The 16,406-nt window shown below is 34.5% G+C and overlaps 1 non-coding gene across 1 annotated transcript; it reads left to right on the top strand.

Annotated features, from left to right (window-relative positions):
- The first annotated feature begins 346 nt into the window (after nt 1–346).
- Nucleotides 347–453, top strand: LOC128285988 (small nucleolar RNA R71). Its single transcript, XR_008276535.1, has one exon. It is a non-coding gene; the product is annotated as a small nucleolar RNA R71 (small nucleolar RNA).
- Nucleotides 454–16,406: the final 15,953 nt, after the last annotated feature.

Raw genomic sequence — 16,406 nt, 5'->3', positions numbered from 1 at the left:
GCCATAAGGTTGGTATTCCGAATGGCTTGCTCCACCTTCACTTGCTTCGCACTGCATTACTGGGTGAACCTGTGAAGAACTAAAAAAACCATCAATCTTTTTATTTAGAAGTTCTACCTGGTTTGATAGCATAGTAATCAAATCGACATTATAAATAAGTGCTATTTTAGTTGGTTTTGTCCTCATGACTTGCCACTGATAGTTATTCACTGACATTTCCTTTATAAACTCATAAGCATCTTCAGGTGTTTTCTTATTAATGGTTCCACCAGCAGCTGCATCAACCATTTGCCAAGTCGAAAGATACAGGCCATTATGGAACGTTTGAACCTGAAGCCAAAGCGGTAACCCATGGTGAGGGCACCTTCTCAGTAAGTCCTTGTATCTCTCCCATGCATCGCAAAGGGTTTCTAAGTCCATCTGTACAAACGAAGAGATATCATTACGTAATTTGGCCGTTTTAGTCGGCGGGAAATATTTTAATAGAAATTTTTCGGTCATTTGTTCCCAAATAGTGATTGACCCTCGTGGTAATGAGTTCAACCACTTTTTAGCTTTGTTCCTCAACAAAAAAGGGAATAACTGAAGACGAATTGCATCATCAGAAACACCATTAATTTTAAATGTATCGCATAGTTCTAAGAAGTTGGCTAAATGAGCATTGGGATCCTCATCCTGCAAACTATCAAACTGAACAAATTGCTGTATCATTTAAATAGTGTTAGGTTTTAGTTCAAAAGTATTTGCAGCTACAGCTGGTCTAACTATGCTCGATTCAGTTCCTGTTAAAGAAGGTTTAGCATAATCATACATAGTGCGTGGAGCAAGATTTTTATTAACCGCAATTGCAAGAGATAGTTGATTGTCTTGGTTTTCAGGCATCTCTACGGTTGGGGTTTGAGTATCGCTCTCTTGCTCGTTCTCTGTGTATCTTAAGCTTCGCCTTATTTCTCTTTGGTTTCTGCGAACTGTGCGATCGATTTCTTTTTCAAAAAGTAGTGGTCCTGACGGCTTTCTTCTAGTCATAAACTATAAAAACCTTCCAAGAGAAGGAATGAATAAGTAATAAAATTAAATCAAATTGGAAGAAAAATAAATGGCTAAAGTAATAAAAATTGAGTGTTCCTAATATCTTAGTTCCCCGGCAACGACGCCAAAACTTGATCGCGTGATTTCGTGATAGGTTTTAAATATTTATAATTAATCATTCTTGAAACTAACTATTATCTCAATGTAGGCAACTGTACCTATCGAACAGTAGTATAGTTTTAGCAAGACGAGATTGTCAAACCCAAGGGAACTAAAAGTACTAGTAATAACTGTCTTTTTATTATCTAGCCTAAGAATAAAGAGGTGTTTATTTTAACTAACTAATTCTCTAAAATAAGAATTCACAGAGAATGGAATTGGAGAATTGCTTTTGGGAAAATCGATTGAATTAAGACAATACCTAAGGAAAAATCCACCTAGACTGTACTTGTTATTCTGGCTCCGAATCAGACGATTTATTCATTTAACTTGTTCCGTAGAGATCCGTAAGTTATGTTATTATCCCTATTCAATACTAATAACGTCTAATCCCTAGATTGGATAATTGAGACCTTTCTCTAATTAACACCCTAGGGTTGCATTAACTCGATCTATGGATCCCCTTATTAGGTTTCACCCTAATCCGGTAAAATCTTGTCACCCTATGTCTAGGCACGCAATTAACTCCGCTTAATTATGACAAATGTACTCTTAGACAGGGTCTATTCCTCCTCTGAATAAGAGCTTATCTTGAATCAGTATCCTAGGATATCAAAACAAGAATTAAGAACACATAATTAAGAACAAGTTAAATATTTCTCATACAATTCAGAAAATAATAACAAGATTCGTCTTAGGTTTCATTCCCCTTTGGTATTTAGGGGTTTTAGTTCATAACTAAATAAGAAAACATCTCAGAATAATAAAGAATACAAAACATTAAGAAAACCCAAAACTGCTGAAAGGGAAATTGATGAGAGATCTTTAGTCTTGATGGTGAATTTAGCTTCTGAGATGGATCAATCGGCTTTCTTGGAGTAATTCCTTACTCCCTATTCTGTGCCTCCTTTTTCTTCTTCCTCTAGGGTGTATTTATAGGCTTTGGAATGCCTAAGAACCCTCAAAATTAGCCTTTTCCGAATTGGACTCAACTTAGGCTCGGCAGGGACACGCCCGTGTAACATGTCCGTGTGAGATTACTTCAGGCCATGCTCGAGCCTGCCAAATTAACAAGGCCATGTGGTCTACCCGTATGAGGAGGTCCAGGCCGTGTTGATTTCGTACTTTGGCCCATTTTCTTCGGTTTTGGCCCGTTTCTCGTTCTTTTCGTTTTCATATGCTCTCCTAAGTATAAAACATGAAATTAAAGCATTAGAAGCATGAAATTCACCAATTCTAATAGGAAATCATCCATAAAATGCATTAAACATGGGGTAAAAATATGTATAAATTACGGTTTATCATCACTATTACTTAGGAATTTGTAACTCCACTGGAAAAGGTCCTCTGCGACTGCCATGCCCTGCTCGACCATGACCATGGCTACCACTAGCTATAATATTCTTTTGGCGCAGGACTTTGAACTAACAACCTCTACCACCACCGAAGTATCCTCCTCCAATCTCACCCTTGCCTTAGTCAATCACTTCTCTCCCTATCTTATGATCTTATATCTATATTTTTTAATAAATCTATCTTTGTACATTGAAGACAATGTACATCTTAAGTGTGGGGGGGATATTTATATCATTATCTGAAAAATCCCTGAATTTTATCTTATTCTCACGTGACTCACTCATATCACTATTAGAATGAATTTTGATTAATTTATGATTTTTATTGACATGTCTTGAATTAAGACATAGGCATTTATGCATTGATTGTTTAAACTTTAAGAAATTAGAGAATCAAGCATGATAAGTTGATTTTTGAGAATTAAAAATAAATTAGGTTATTTCCCCAAGTTTAGGTATTATCTTGAAGTTGAAATTCACAGGATTAGCATCAAAAAGCCATAATTTTTGTGAGAACTTGAGCCTTTAGAGCATATATTATTTCTTTCATGCTCACTTTTATTGTTGCTATGAGTGCATCAATATTGATTTGTTATTCTAGAACTTGCTTCAATTATGCATGTCAAGACCACACTATTGATTTGATATGTCCATATGATAAAGGCACTTAGGTTTAACCCATTCACTCCATAAAAGTCTACCTTCATAATTAACCCTTAGTGAACCCCCTTGAGCCTAACAACCCATTTATTGATATACCCTCAATATTAACCCATAACCCATTATTGTTGAAATCCTCTCAATTAATTTGATCCCTATTTTTGTCGAGATTTGATTTGAATAAATTGCTTAGCTATGTTTTATTTTTGATAGTTAGCCAAGTTCCATGTTACTTTATTTGTTCTTAAAAAAAAATGAAGTTGCTGAAATTGAGATTAGTCGCCTAGCATATTACGAAATTATGTAATGCTTGGATTAAAACGATGTTATCTATGAAGAAAAGCTCAATTCTAGGATCATCTAATGAGGAATGTAATTTGTCAGCTTTATTATTTTTCTAGTTAGATAAATTTTCAATTCAATCTCGATTCTAACATTCTCTTTCAGCTTGTGACCACACTCCCTAACCAAAGCCACGTTACAACCCTCTAAAGACCTTTTGATTGATGCATCATGTCAATATATAGTGGTGGAGATTTGATTTTCATGCAAACCTATGATAATAACTTTTCATATTGACTGATGAGTGCTAAATTTGTTGTCATTAAACACATCGAGTGATTTGAGTGAATCTTTAGTGAGGATGTTGAATTCTGTGATATTTTTAATCAAAGGTAATTACTTAAATGAAGGGAAACACCTATGTTTTCGTGATAAAATGCTCAACTTGGAATGTTTGAAACTTTGATGTTCTTCTAGTTGAATTATCAATGTATGATTACTTATGGTTTACTTTGAGATATTATTGATAGGAATTATAAGTTGAGAAAAATGAATTATTAATTGTCAATTGAGGATTTTGCTTGAGGACAAGCAAACGCTTAAGTGTGAGGGTATTTGATAAGTCATAATTTATAAACATTTTTATCCCATGCTTAGCACACTTTTGGATGAATTATCATTAGATTTATGGAATTTGATGCTCCTAATCCTTTAATTTCATGTTTTATACTTAGGTGAGCATAGGAGAGTAAAAAGAGCGAGAAACGGGCTAAAAACGAAGAAAATAGGTCAACGTGGGAAATCAACATGGCCTGGACTTCCTTACACGAGTAGACCACATGCCTGTGTCTTTTTAGCAGACTCTAACACGGCCTAAGCCACCTTACACGGGCATGTCACACGACCGTGTCTCTGTCGAGCCCAAGTCTAGTTCTATTCGAAAAATGCCACTTTTGAGGGTTTAAAAACATTCTAAAGGCTATATAAACACCCTAAAAGGGAACCTAGAGTGGACATGGAGTGGCAGGAAAGGAATTACTCGAAGAAAGCTGATTGATCCATCTCAGAAGCTAGATTCTCCTTTAAGACTGAAGATCTCCCTTCAATTTCCTTTAGGGGTTTTTGGGTTTCTTTATGTTTTGTTATTATTATTCTTCTGAGATGTTGTCTTTTACACATATGAATTAAATCCCCTAGATACCTAAGGGAGATGAAACCTAAGACGAATCTTGTTACTATTTTCTGAATTATATGATAAATACTTGATTTGTTCTTACTTATGTGTTCTTAAATCATACTTTAATATTCCAAGATATTGATTCAAGTATTGATGTGCTTATTCAGAGGAGCAAAAGTCCCTGTCTAAGAGTAGATCTAGCATAATTAAATGGAGTTGATTGCACCCCTAGACATAGTGCGAAATAAATCTACCGGATTAGGTTCAAACCTAATAAGAGAATCCATAGATCGAGTTAATGCAACATTAGGGAATTTAGTTAGAAATAGATTTCAATTAATCAACCTAGGGTTAGATGTTGTTAGTCTCGAGAGAGATAATAATATAAATTAGGGATTTCTACGGATCAAGTCAAGTGAATAAATCGTCTAGTTCAAAGTCAAATAACAAGTGAAGTCTAGGTGGATTCTTCCTTGGGTATTGTCTAAATCAACCAGTTTTCCCAAAAGTATTTCCCCAATTCTTTTCCTGTGCATTTTAGTTTAGTTAATCAATTTAGATCAAGCAAATCCCCTTTTTTTTAGGCTAGATAATAAAAAGAAGGTTAATACTAGTACTTTTAGTTCCTGTGGGTTCGACATTCCGGTCTTGCTATAAGCTATACTACTGTTCGATAAGTGCGCTTTCCTTTATCGTGATAGCAGTTAGATTTCAAGTACAATCAATCATAAATATAAAACTTATCACGCACATCAGGCCACGTGACAAACATGGCGCCTGATAGAATTACACTATGGAATATGAAAAATAGGCAAAGTGAGAGCTTCAGGAAATATGCCCAAAGATGGAGAGAGGTAGCGACACAAGTCCAGCCATTTCTTCTGGAGAAAGAAACTACGATACTTTTCATCAACACTCTAAAAGCCCCGTTCATTACCTATATGTTGGGAAGCGTTATCATGAGGTTCTCAGATATAGTAATATCTAGCGAGATGATTGAAAACGCAATCAGGAACGAGAAGATAGACGCGAGAGAAAGCGCCAAGAGGTCAACCCCAAAGAAAAATGAAAATGAACTGAATAATATGAGCAAATGGTATTCCAAACCGATCACTGTAGGCCAGCCGATGGTCGTAACTACTAGCTATCAAGGCCCCTTCAAGTAAGAATCCAACTCGAGGCGAACAGAAAAAGACTCCAGTTTACACTCATTCCAATGTCATATAAAGAGCTGGATCGAAATCTGTTTGATGCACATGTGGTATCCCTTTCTACACGAAACCCATACAACCTCTGTTCCCGAAATGGTATGATGCGAATGCTCAATGCGAGTACCATGCAAGAATAACGGGGCACTTAATTGAGAACGCACCATATTTAATAAGTTAATCGAAAGGTTCATCAAGATGGGCATCATGAAGTTTGATGATCCATCAGGACCTAATGTGGTAGGAAATCCGTTACCCAATCATCCAGACCCAATGGGTAAATCTGATAATTGAGAGTGGAGGAAGAGGTAGAAACCCACACTGAAATAGGTTTTGAAATAAATGATAGATATGAGAATTCGGGGAAGATAGCCAAAGCGATCGAGAGTTACTGTGAGTTCCATGCTGAAGGTGGTCACGAAATCCAGTAGTGCGCTGAATTCAAAGTTTTAGTGCAGAGTGTAACGAATAATAAAAAGTTGAAATTCTTTGAAGAAGTCAAAGGCCCAGAAGGAATGCTGGGGAATCTGAATACAGTATTGGAAGAGGCATCTGGAAAAGACAATTTATCAGGCATATTTGGAAGTGTTCTGAATAATGGGGCTATGGGAAAGATCTCTGTATTTTTAGAGATAACTCAAAATAATGTTCAAAACACATTTATTGCTCTAAACTTAGGAGTGATGAGAATTCTTTTGTGAAATAGGCTTATGTTCAAAATCTTTATTTCAATAAAATGCATCTTTGCTATCATTTTGAGCTAATATTCTTTCATTTGTTCCATTTCATTCATAATCATACTATACAAATAATTATTCTTAGATTCTTTTGTCTTTTGGACTCTCTTTCAAATATTCTTTTATTCATGATCATACCATAAATAACTATTCTTAGATTTTTTTTTTTTTGGAATATTCCTTCATACCTACAATAGGTCTCCAGATATCAACGACATAAGCGACACTACTACTGACCTAGAGTTTCCTTTTGAGCAAGATATGTGTCTAGAGGAATCCCAAGACTTTGAAGATGGTAGAGATTGTAGCCTATCTCCTAGTTTGTTAAGGATAGTAGAACAAGATGAAAAATAGATCCTACCTTACAAAGGGTTAATGGACAACACGAGCCTAAAGAAAAAAAAAGAGGTGAAGATCGAAGCCTATATCACCATAGAGATAAAGCGAGACGTCATTAAGTTATTCCAAGAATTCAAAGATGTTTTCGCACGATCGTATCAAGATACGCCTGGGCTACTAAGACGTGTGAATGCTGTTAAGGCTAAGAAAACCTTAGAAGAGGTCCATAAGGGTGTCTGAAGAACACATGCTAATGGTTTTATAATGGCCAGGCAAATCATAAGGTTCGGGTATTGCTGGTCCACTATGGAAGGGGATTGCATCAGTTATGCCGTAAATGCCAAATTTATGGAGACAAAATTCATGTGTCCCCTTCATTTCTTTATAGACTTTCTCTATGTGGGGCATGGATGTTATTGGGTTAATCTCATCACAAGCTCTTAGCAGATATCATCATCTTTATGGACGTTGATTTCTTCATTAAGTGGGTGAAAGTCGCTTCATATGCCAATGTCACAAAGTCGACAGTCATCAAATTCCCAAAAAAAAAGATCATATCTAATAATGTATAATAGCATGATATCAAAAGGTTGCAATCTGTTTAAAATTAGATACCAATCACCCAAAAATGAATGGTGCAGCAGAGGTAGTAAAAAAAATAAAACAAAAAAAGATCGTGGGGAAAATGACCGAGACTTGTAAATATTGACATAAGCAATCACCACTTACCCTCTATGCTTATCGAACGTCGTTCAAGACCTTCGCCGGGGAAATATCTTTCTCATTGGTTTATGGAATGGAAGCAGTTTTGCCCATTGAACTCGAGTTTGAAGATACCCATCATGGTCAAATGTATTAAAAAACGAATGATGCGAGCTTACAACAAAAAGGTTTGTCTTAGAGAATTCCACGAGGGGGACCTGGTGTTGAAGAAGATCCTTTCTATACAAAAGGGCTTTAGAGGAAAGTGGATGCCAAACTGGGAAGGACCTTATGTAGTAAAGAAGGCCTTCTTTGGAAAAGCGTTGATTTTAACCGAGATGGATGGCAAGAACCTGCCTAATCCGATAAATTCAGATTCAGTCAAAAAGTTTTCCAAAAAAAAAAAGAAGAAGAAGAAAAAAAAAAGACAAGAAAAAGGAGAGGCCAAGTGACCTACAAAGGGCATTTTGAGACCAAAAGGGTTTTAAATTGAAAACCGTTAAAGGGCAATTCAAATAAAAAGTGGGGCATGCGGTAGTCTTACTATACCTAAATTAACAAGGAGGAGACATGCTACATCTTAGGGCATCGATCTCCTAAACACATGTCGAACTCAAAATGGTCCTCAAGAAGTTCGTACAGAGAAGCTCAAGCTACGATATCTGGGGCACCTAGTTTTCATCTTACCCATATTGAATTTGCTATCCTTAATTACTGTATTCATTTTGAGCTATGCTCCCAATCAATTTCCTTCTTATTGCATTTGCTATCTTTGATTAATTTATTCATTTTGAGCTATGATCCCAATCAATTTATTTTTTGTCCATAATTATGATCTTTTCAAGCATTTTGCATTGAAATAACGATTAATGGACTAATAATACTTTCACAAAAGGAGTTATACATATTAGTCTGGAAGCTTCTAAATAGTACAGGAACCTGAAACATGACTATTATTTAAAACTCACCAAGCCTAAGGGTTGGAAATATTTGAGAAAGAAGAGTCTAAAGTGTGACTATTTCTTCAGATTTTCTATCAAAGATATCAGCTGAACAAGAAGACAGAACATTGTGTCAATGATACAACCTTAATGAACAATAAGTAATGACAACCCAAACATTAAGAAGGGATCATTCTCATGACATTTTGCATTCATACAAATATCATTCATACACATCTAGTTAAGAGTGATGAACAATAAGTAATGACAACCCAAACATTAAGAAGGGATCATTCTCATGACATTTTGCATTCATACAAATATCATTCATACACATCTAGTTAGGAGTGATGAACAATAAGTAATGACAACCCAAACATTAAGAAGGGATCATTCTCATGACATTTTTCATTCATAAAAATATCATTCATACACATCTAGTTAGGAGTGATGAACAATAAGTAATGACAACCCAAACATTAAGAAGGGATCATTCTTATGACATTTTGCATTCATACAAATATCATTCATACACATCTAGTTAGGAGCATTTGATTCATTCTGATAATGACATCCTAATCATTTGGCATAAACATAGGCCCATGAAATCTATTCTACAGGTCATGTTCCCCAGAGGACGATGTAACAAGATCGGTGAATCCACAAATCCCATACCCCTGAAGTTGCACTGAGACAGATTGAAGTTATAATGACGAATCTTATCTTCCTGAAGTTGCAATGGAGCAGATTGAAGCCACTAAACCTTATCTCCCTAAAGTAGCAGTGGAGCAGGTTAAAGATAAAGTCTTATCTCCTTGAAGTTACAGTGGAGCAGACTGAAGATAGCGAATCTCATTTCCTTAAAGTTGCAGTGGAACAAATTGAAGCTATAAATTACAGATCTTATCTATCTGAAGTTGCAGTAGAACAGATCATAGCAAACCTTATCTCCCTGAAGTTGCAGTGGAGCAGGTTAAAGTTATAAGTCTTATCTCCCTGAAGTTGCAGTGGAGCAGATTGAAGATAGCTAATCTTATTCCCCTGAAGTTGCAGTGGAACAGATTAAAGCTATAAATTACAGATCTTATCTCTCTGAAGTTGCATAGAGCAGATCAAAACAAACCTTATCTCCCTAAAGTTGCAGTGGAGCAGCTTGAAGTCACTAGTCTTATCTCCCTAAAGTTGCAGTGGAGCAGACTGAAGACAATAGATCTTATCTACCTGAAGTTGCAATGGAGTAGATCGAAGATAGCAAACCTTATCTCTCTGAAGTAGCAGTAGAGCATGTTGAAATTACAAGTCTTATCTCCCTGAAGTTGCAGTGGAGCAGACTGAAGATACCAATCTTATCTCCTTGAAGTTGCAACAGAGCAGATTGAAGCTACTAATCCTATCTCCATGAAGTTTCAGTGGAGCGGATTAAAGCGACAAGTCCTATACCTCTGAAGTTGCAGTAGGTCAGATTAAACCAAAAACCACAAATCTCACATCCCTAAATTTGCAACAGAGTAGATTGAAGCTACAAGTCTTATCTCTCTAAAGTGGCGGTGGAGTGGATCAAAGCAACAAAATGCAATGGACTGAAATGAAGCTACTTAAAAAGAGAAGTACCAAAAAAGGTCAAGACTCGGTGAGACCGAGCAAAATTGACCCTTATAAAGTCTTTGCTCCATTCCCGTTACACGACAATAAGCAAAGAGGGGCAGCTGTTCTGGGCCAATTCTACCTAGGCCCAACTACCCCAATACCCAATACAAACACAACCCAATTACAAAACCCAAAGCCTAAACTAAACCTAACCCAAAACCTATCCACCCAATTAAACCAAAATCAGACAGCCCAATTATAACGCCCACATTAATCAGTAGAAACAAAAAACAACAAACCCTAGGTGCGCTGCACCTAGATCTTCTGACCTCTGCCGCCACTTCCACTGTCGCGTCACCACCGCCCTCGTCACTTGCACCTACAAGAATTAAAGAAGAAATGACAAGTAGATAAACAAAAAATACTTTGTAAATGGCTATATAAAGCCTTTTAATCTTTGTATTTTTTTAGGGAGACATCAAATACAAAAACAAAAGAGATTTAAAAACACGAATAGCAAATCCACAAAACAGACTTGGAGAAAAAAAAAACCAAGTTATAAAAGGGCAAAGGTTATTGTTATTTTTTTTCTTTTTCTTTCTTTTTTTATTTTTTTATTTTTCTTCTCGAATCTACTTACATGCAAAAATCGATATTTTCTTTATTTTTCTTTAAAAATCAGTTATATATAAATATAAAAAATAAAAATATATATACAATTTTTGGAGTTTCACGGCGGCCAGCGGCCGGCGCCCTGTAGAGAGAACAAAAGAAAATTTTTGCGTTTTTTTGGTAGAAATGGAGAAAAAAATGAATTTTTTTTTAAAAAATTTGACTTAAATAGCCGATCGAAATGACGCCATTTTGGCCGGCCTTCTTAATACCAAAACAACGTTGTATTGGTGTCATGATCAACGTGTTAACCCGACCAACCAAGGGGATCCGCGTGTTTTTACTTTTGGGGGTAATTGCGCTGCAAGTCCTTCCACTTTTTTATAGTTTGCAATTAAATCTTTCGTTGTTTCTAAATTTACCCTGAAATTTTGTTTCGATTTCATTTTGGTCCCACGTGAAGTGTTGTGTTTTGGAGGGTGGGGATATTTTCCCCGTTAGTCCCCCCTTATTATTCGCGCACTCAATGTGGTCCATTTCCTTCATTATTTGTTTCGAATTTACCCCGAATTTTTGTTTTAAATTCAATTTAGTCCCATGTTTAGTTATTTAGCTACTTTATTATTAAATTAGTAATTTTTTATTTTCTTTTACTATTATTTATTATATTTTTACTATTATTGTTATTTTTATTTTATTACTACTTTATTATTATTGTATTATTGTTATTATTTTCCTTATTATTACCATTAAAATTACATTTCCTTTCTATACTTATTTATTTGTTATTATTATATTTTGTATTATTATCACTATTACTATTATTATATTTATTTTTTTACCTCTATTATTACTATTATCTTTATTAACCCATTGTTATTTTTTATTATTTGTTATTATTAATATATATTATTATAATTCTTATTAATATATTATTATTTACTATTTTTTATTTATGGTATTATCATTATGTTTCTATTTTATTTACTTAAACTTTGAAATATATTTTATTATATACTCGCATTATTAATTTACCTATATCTTTTATGATTTTGAACTTTGAATTATTTGCTATTTTATTAATGTTATTGTTGTTATTCATTTATTTATTACTTCTTTTTATTTATTTTATTTTATTATCGATCATATTATCTAATCGATTTACGCACCATTCATTCACGTACCTATTTACCAGAATTTTAGCTTTTTTTTAAATTTTATTTTATTTGTAATCCATCTATTTATACCATTTGTTCCTGCCCCTTCCATTATCGTCACTGCGTTTATATTATTTTGCACATACCAACACCGTGATTCATTTTCCATTTTACTACAAAATCATATCAGATTAACCTTCACTCGATACACAAAATTTTGTTTAAAAAATTATTATAAGCGATACTCCGTCTTTCGAGATTTGAAAAGTCGTTCCCTAACACGAGTCCCTTTTTAAAACATATAAGTTTTTTTTTTAAATAATTTCGAGAATTAAGAAAAGATCGTGTTCTAACTTACGGGATATGATCTCTTTCTAAAACCAAGATAATCAAATATCTTCCAAAATAAATAATTTTTGGTGTTTATCCTCGTTTCAGGGATTCAAGATATTGTTTCCTAACTTACGGTACATAATTATTTTCCTCGATTAATGTGAAATACATTATTTTGTCAAAAAAATTTAATTAAATAATATTTTAACAAAGGATCGTATTTTTAAAATCTTCAAAGTTCTCAAATTTTCGATACCAAGACATTAATTAATCAACTAGGTACCAATTTTGGGAGTATCGAGGGTGCTAACCCTTCCACGTGCGTAACTGACTCCCGACCCCATTTTTTAGATTTTTTTGACCAAAAAATCATCGTTTTAATAAATTTAAATTTTTGTTAAAGTGACTGAATTACCAGGTGATTCGATTACACCTAAATAAAAAAGATTAGCGGCGACTCCCGTTTTTACATTTTCATTTTCAAAATAAAAGTCGACCCTTTTTGAAAAAATGGTTTCGACACTACCAATAGGAAAAGCAAAAGCTCAGCCCCAAAAAAAGAGAAAATAGAAACTCAAAAGCAAGAGAATGCCCTAAAATGTGATATTAGACTTAGGAAAGAAAAGAACCGAAAACACAACCCTCAGTCAATAACACAAAACTGAAAATGCATAGAGGCAGAGTCCCCATTCGGCACACCCTCCTCACTCCCTTCAAACTCTTCTAATTTCTCTCCCCATATCACTCCTAATATTTCTCAACCACATCCTACCTAACCATATCCCAACCAGCCGAAATTCTCTCCAACACACACCTAGAATTCGGCCTCAACTTCCCCCACCACACAAGCATTCAATTTCAGTCAAACAACAACACCTCCCCAGCGTTAACAGCAAATTTTTCTCCTCTTGCATTATCAAGCCTCAAACCTCAGACCCCCTAAAACACTCCACACGCCTCTATCCCCTAGACCATCAAGCATTTTATGACACATCGTAACCATTTTTATTTAAGAACCCTACTGTCAAGAGACAGGGTTTGTTCAAGCCAAAAATAAAATCTTTACAAGCCAAAGCTTGAACCTAGGACTTCTCTAATACTCCTCAAGACACTCAGCCACTGAAGCAGACATGTATTTATGTATCACAACACACAAAAATAAATATTTAGATTTTTAGGGCGTTACAACAAGGCCAAGCCACACACCCATGTGCTAGGCCGTGTGAAGCTGCTGACTTAGTTTCTAATGTAGCATCAGAAGATACACGGCCGTGTCACCTAACAGTGTGTCACACACAGCTGAAATACACGCCCGTGTCTCTGCTCGTGTGGACAAAAATAAGCTACTTTCCAAGCTAATTTTCTCACCCAAAGTAGTACCAATCTAAACTCCACGATGTGCATGCAATCATGGCATAAATAGGCATTTAAAACCGACCAATATCAAGCTCATATCATGTACTATCCACACATTCCACATAGTAATTATACATATCATATCATAAGGCCATTTGCAATTATTTACATATCCAAATATACCAAAATAAGCCAAATCACATGGCTAATTACATAACGAAGACAACATCAGACATATAGTCTACCTTAGCCAAAACACGTATACATGCCATTTGACCCCAAAATGTTAAAAGTCCAAAATACCAAGTATGAGTTTGATAGTGTAACGCAATCTCCGACAACCTCCAAATCGAGCGAGATTCTGAAACACTATAAAACATGAAAAATAAACAGAATAAGCAATTAAGCTTAGTAAGTTCGTACGATACGGAATTAAACTTACCATTTGACTTCAAATTAAGTAAGAAACTCAAAATACGACATAATTCAATTTGGCCATGGCCTAACACACAATCCATAGTCACATTAGTTCCACATTCGCATAAAATCGATAATCATATATGAATTCATCAATTAATTGAATTTCATGTACATGTAATGTCCATACCATATAAACATATAACCACTATCAACCACTTCCACGAATTTACCTGTAATTGTTCGTATCGAACTTGTATAATCTCAAAATAAAATTATGCCCGTTGAACTACTTAGAATATCTTTAGATATGCAGGTGGTACACACGAGGTGTACTAAACTGTAATTCATCAATTCTTATACATGTAAACTCTTACGAGCAATAATCGATAAGCTCCTCTGAGCTGAATGTCGGTAAGCTCATACGAGCTATTGTGAGTTCACAAAAAATGTAGGGCCTCAACCAAAACAGTAACCCTAATGACATGTCATTGGTATCCTACGAATTCCTAAAGTTCAAACGGGCTCGGTATTCGTCTTAAATTGTCGGTTACATGCTCAATAATTATTCATAATGATTAAACTAATCTCATACATATATTTAAATCAAAGCATATAAATATGCAAATTATTTATATTAACTTACCTCAAGTTAATTCAGAGTAAGTCGACTGATCAATCCACTACTTTTTCTTTCCCTTGATTTAATTCCGAACGTGGCTTTTCTTGATCTATATAACCAAATTTAACTAATTTAATAATTATTTAATTTAATTCACCTCAATTTAATATTAGGAAAATTTTACCATTTTGCCCCCAAATATTTGACTTATTTACAATATAGTCCCTAGGCTCGTAAAATGAAATTCATGCAATTTCTTTCACATATAAGCCTAGTCGAATTTTATGTATACCTAATCAACCCATATATTCCAAAAATTCACACATTTAATACAAGACTTTCATATTTCTCTATTAAGCCTTTATTTGACAATTTCATTAAAATTCCTTTAACAAAAGTTGTTTATTGAACAACCAAGATTCACTTTCTTCCATTAAATTTCAAGAAAAAAAACAAGATGCTCTCATGGAAAAACCCTAATCTTTCAATCACATTGCACTTTAGTCCCCCAATTAACTAGCTTAAGCTACAAGGGTTCCAAAAACATAAAAATCAAAAAAAAACAACCACCAAAGTAACTTACATGAAAGAGAATTAAGTGGCTAAAACTTTGAGCTTCAAAGACCCCTACTTTGTTGATATTTTCTGTGGAGAAGAAGATGAATAACTATTCTCTTCTTTTTGTTTAATATTTTATCTATTAATACCTAATATCCATCTAACAATAAAAATTTTCATGATTACACTCCGTGTACATCCACTAACTCAATTAGTGGTCTAATTTCTCAATAAGGACCTCTTCTTTAAAATTATATATATATTTAACACCTTTAGCTAATAGAACACAACTTTCGCACTTTATGCGATTTAGTCCTTTTTTCACAAATTGAGCATACAAACGATAAAATTTCTTAATGAAATTTTTATACCATAGTCCGAACATGCTATAGACTAAAAAATAAAATTAAAAATAATTTTTTTAACATTAGATTCGTGGTCCTGAAACCATTGTTCCGATTTCATTGAAAAACAACCTGTTACATTGCATGACATATGCCTACTGCTACCATTAAAAAAAATACGTGTTAAGCAAGTTTATTGCTACTGTCATGATCTATTTTAAGCATAATAATTACTACTATATATATATTTGCTATAAGCATGTTATTGTTTCCATATTGATCTGTTATAGCATGTCATGTTGCATTGCATGGGGTGGGATGATTTGAATTGAGGAAGTAGTCAACAGTTTATCTACTCAACTAGTGGATTATCCACAACATGTATTAGTCAGCAATTTATCTACTGGACTAATGTTTTATCCACAACGTATTTTAGTTGGTAGTCATTTGCTCGACTAGTGTTTCATTCACGACGAATTAACAGATTTTATCTGTACCCATGGAGGGTTCATCCACCAATATTTTTAGTCGGCAATTTATCTACATGACTTGTGGTTCTTCCACAACGTACTAGTAACTTTTATCTACACAAACGGATGATTCATCCACCAATATTCTTATCATTAGCAGTTCATCTGCAACGACCATTGATTTATCCACAATATGGTGTAAAGGTAGAGGAGCTTTGAAGAACTCCTACTGTGGTTTGTAGCGGTGGGGTAGGAACATTTTCTGATAAATTAAAATTGCATTGCATTCATAAACATTTGCATAGATGTGAATATTGAGATATTATGGTGATGATTTGATTCAAAATTCTGAATTGATATT

Source organism: Gossypium arboreum, chromosome 12 (genome assembly GCF_025698485.1).
Source record: "Gossypium arboreum isolate Shixiya-1 chromosome 12, ASM2569848v2, whole genome shotgun sequence".
Classification (NCBI taxonomy): domain Eukaryota; kingdom Viridiplantae; phylum Streptophyta; class Magnoliopsida; order Malvales; family Malvaceae; genus Gossypium; species Gossypium arboreum.
Note: the sequence above shows the minus strand (reverse complement) of the source record. Positions and strands in the feature narration are given on the sequence as shown.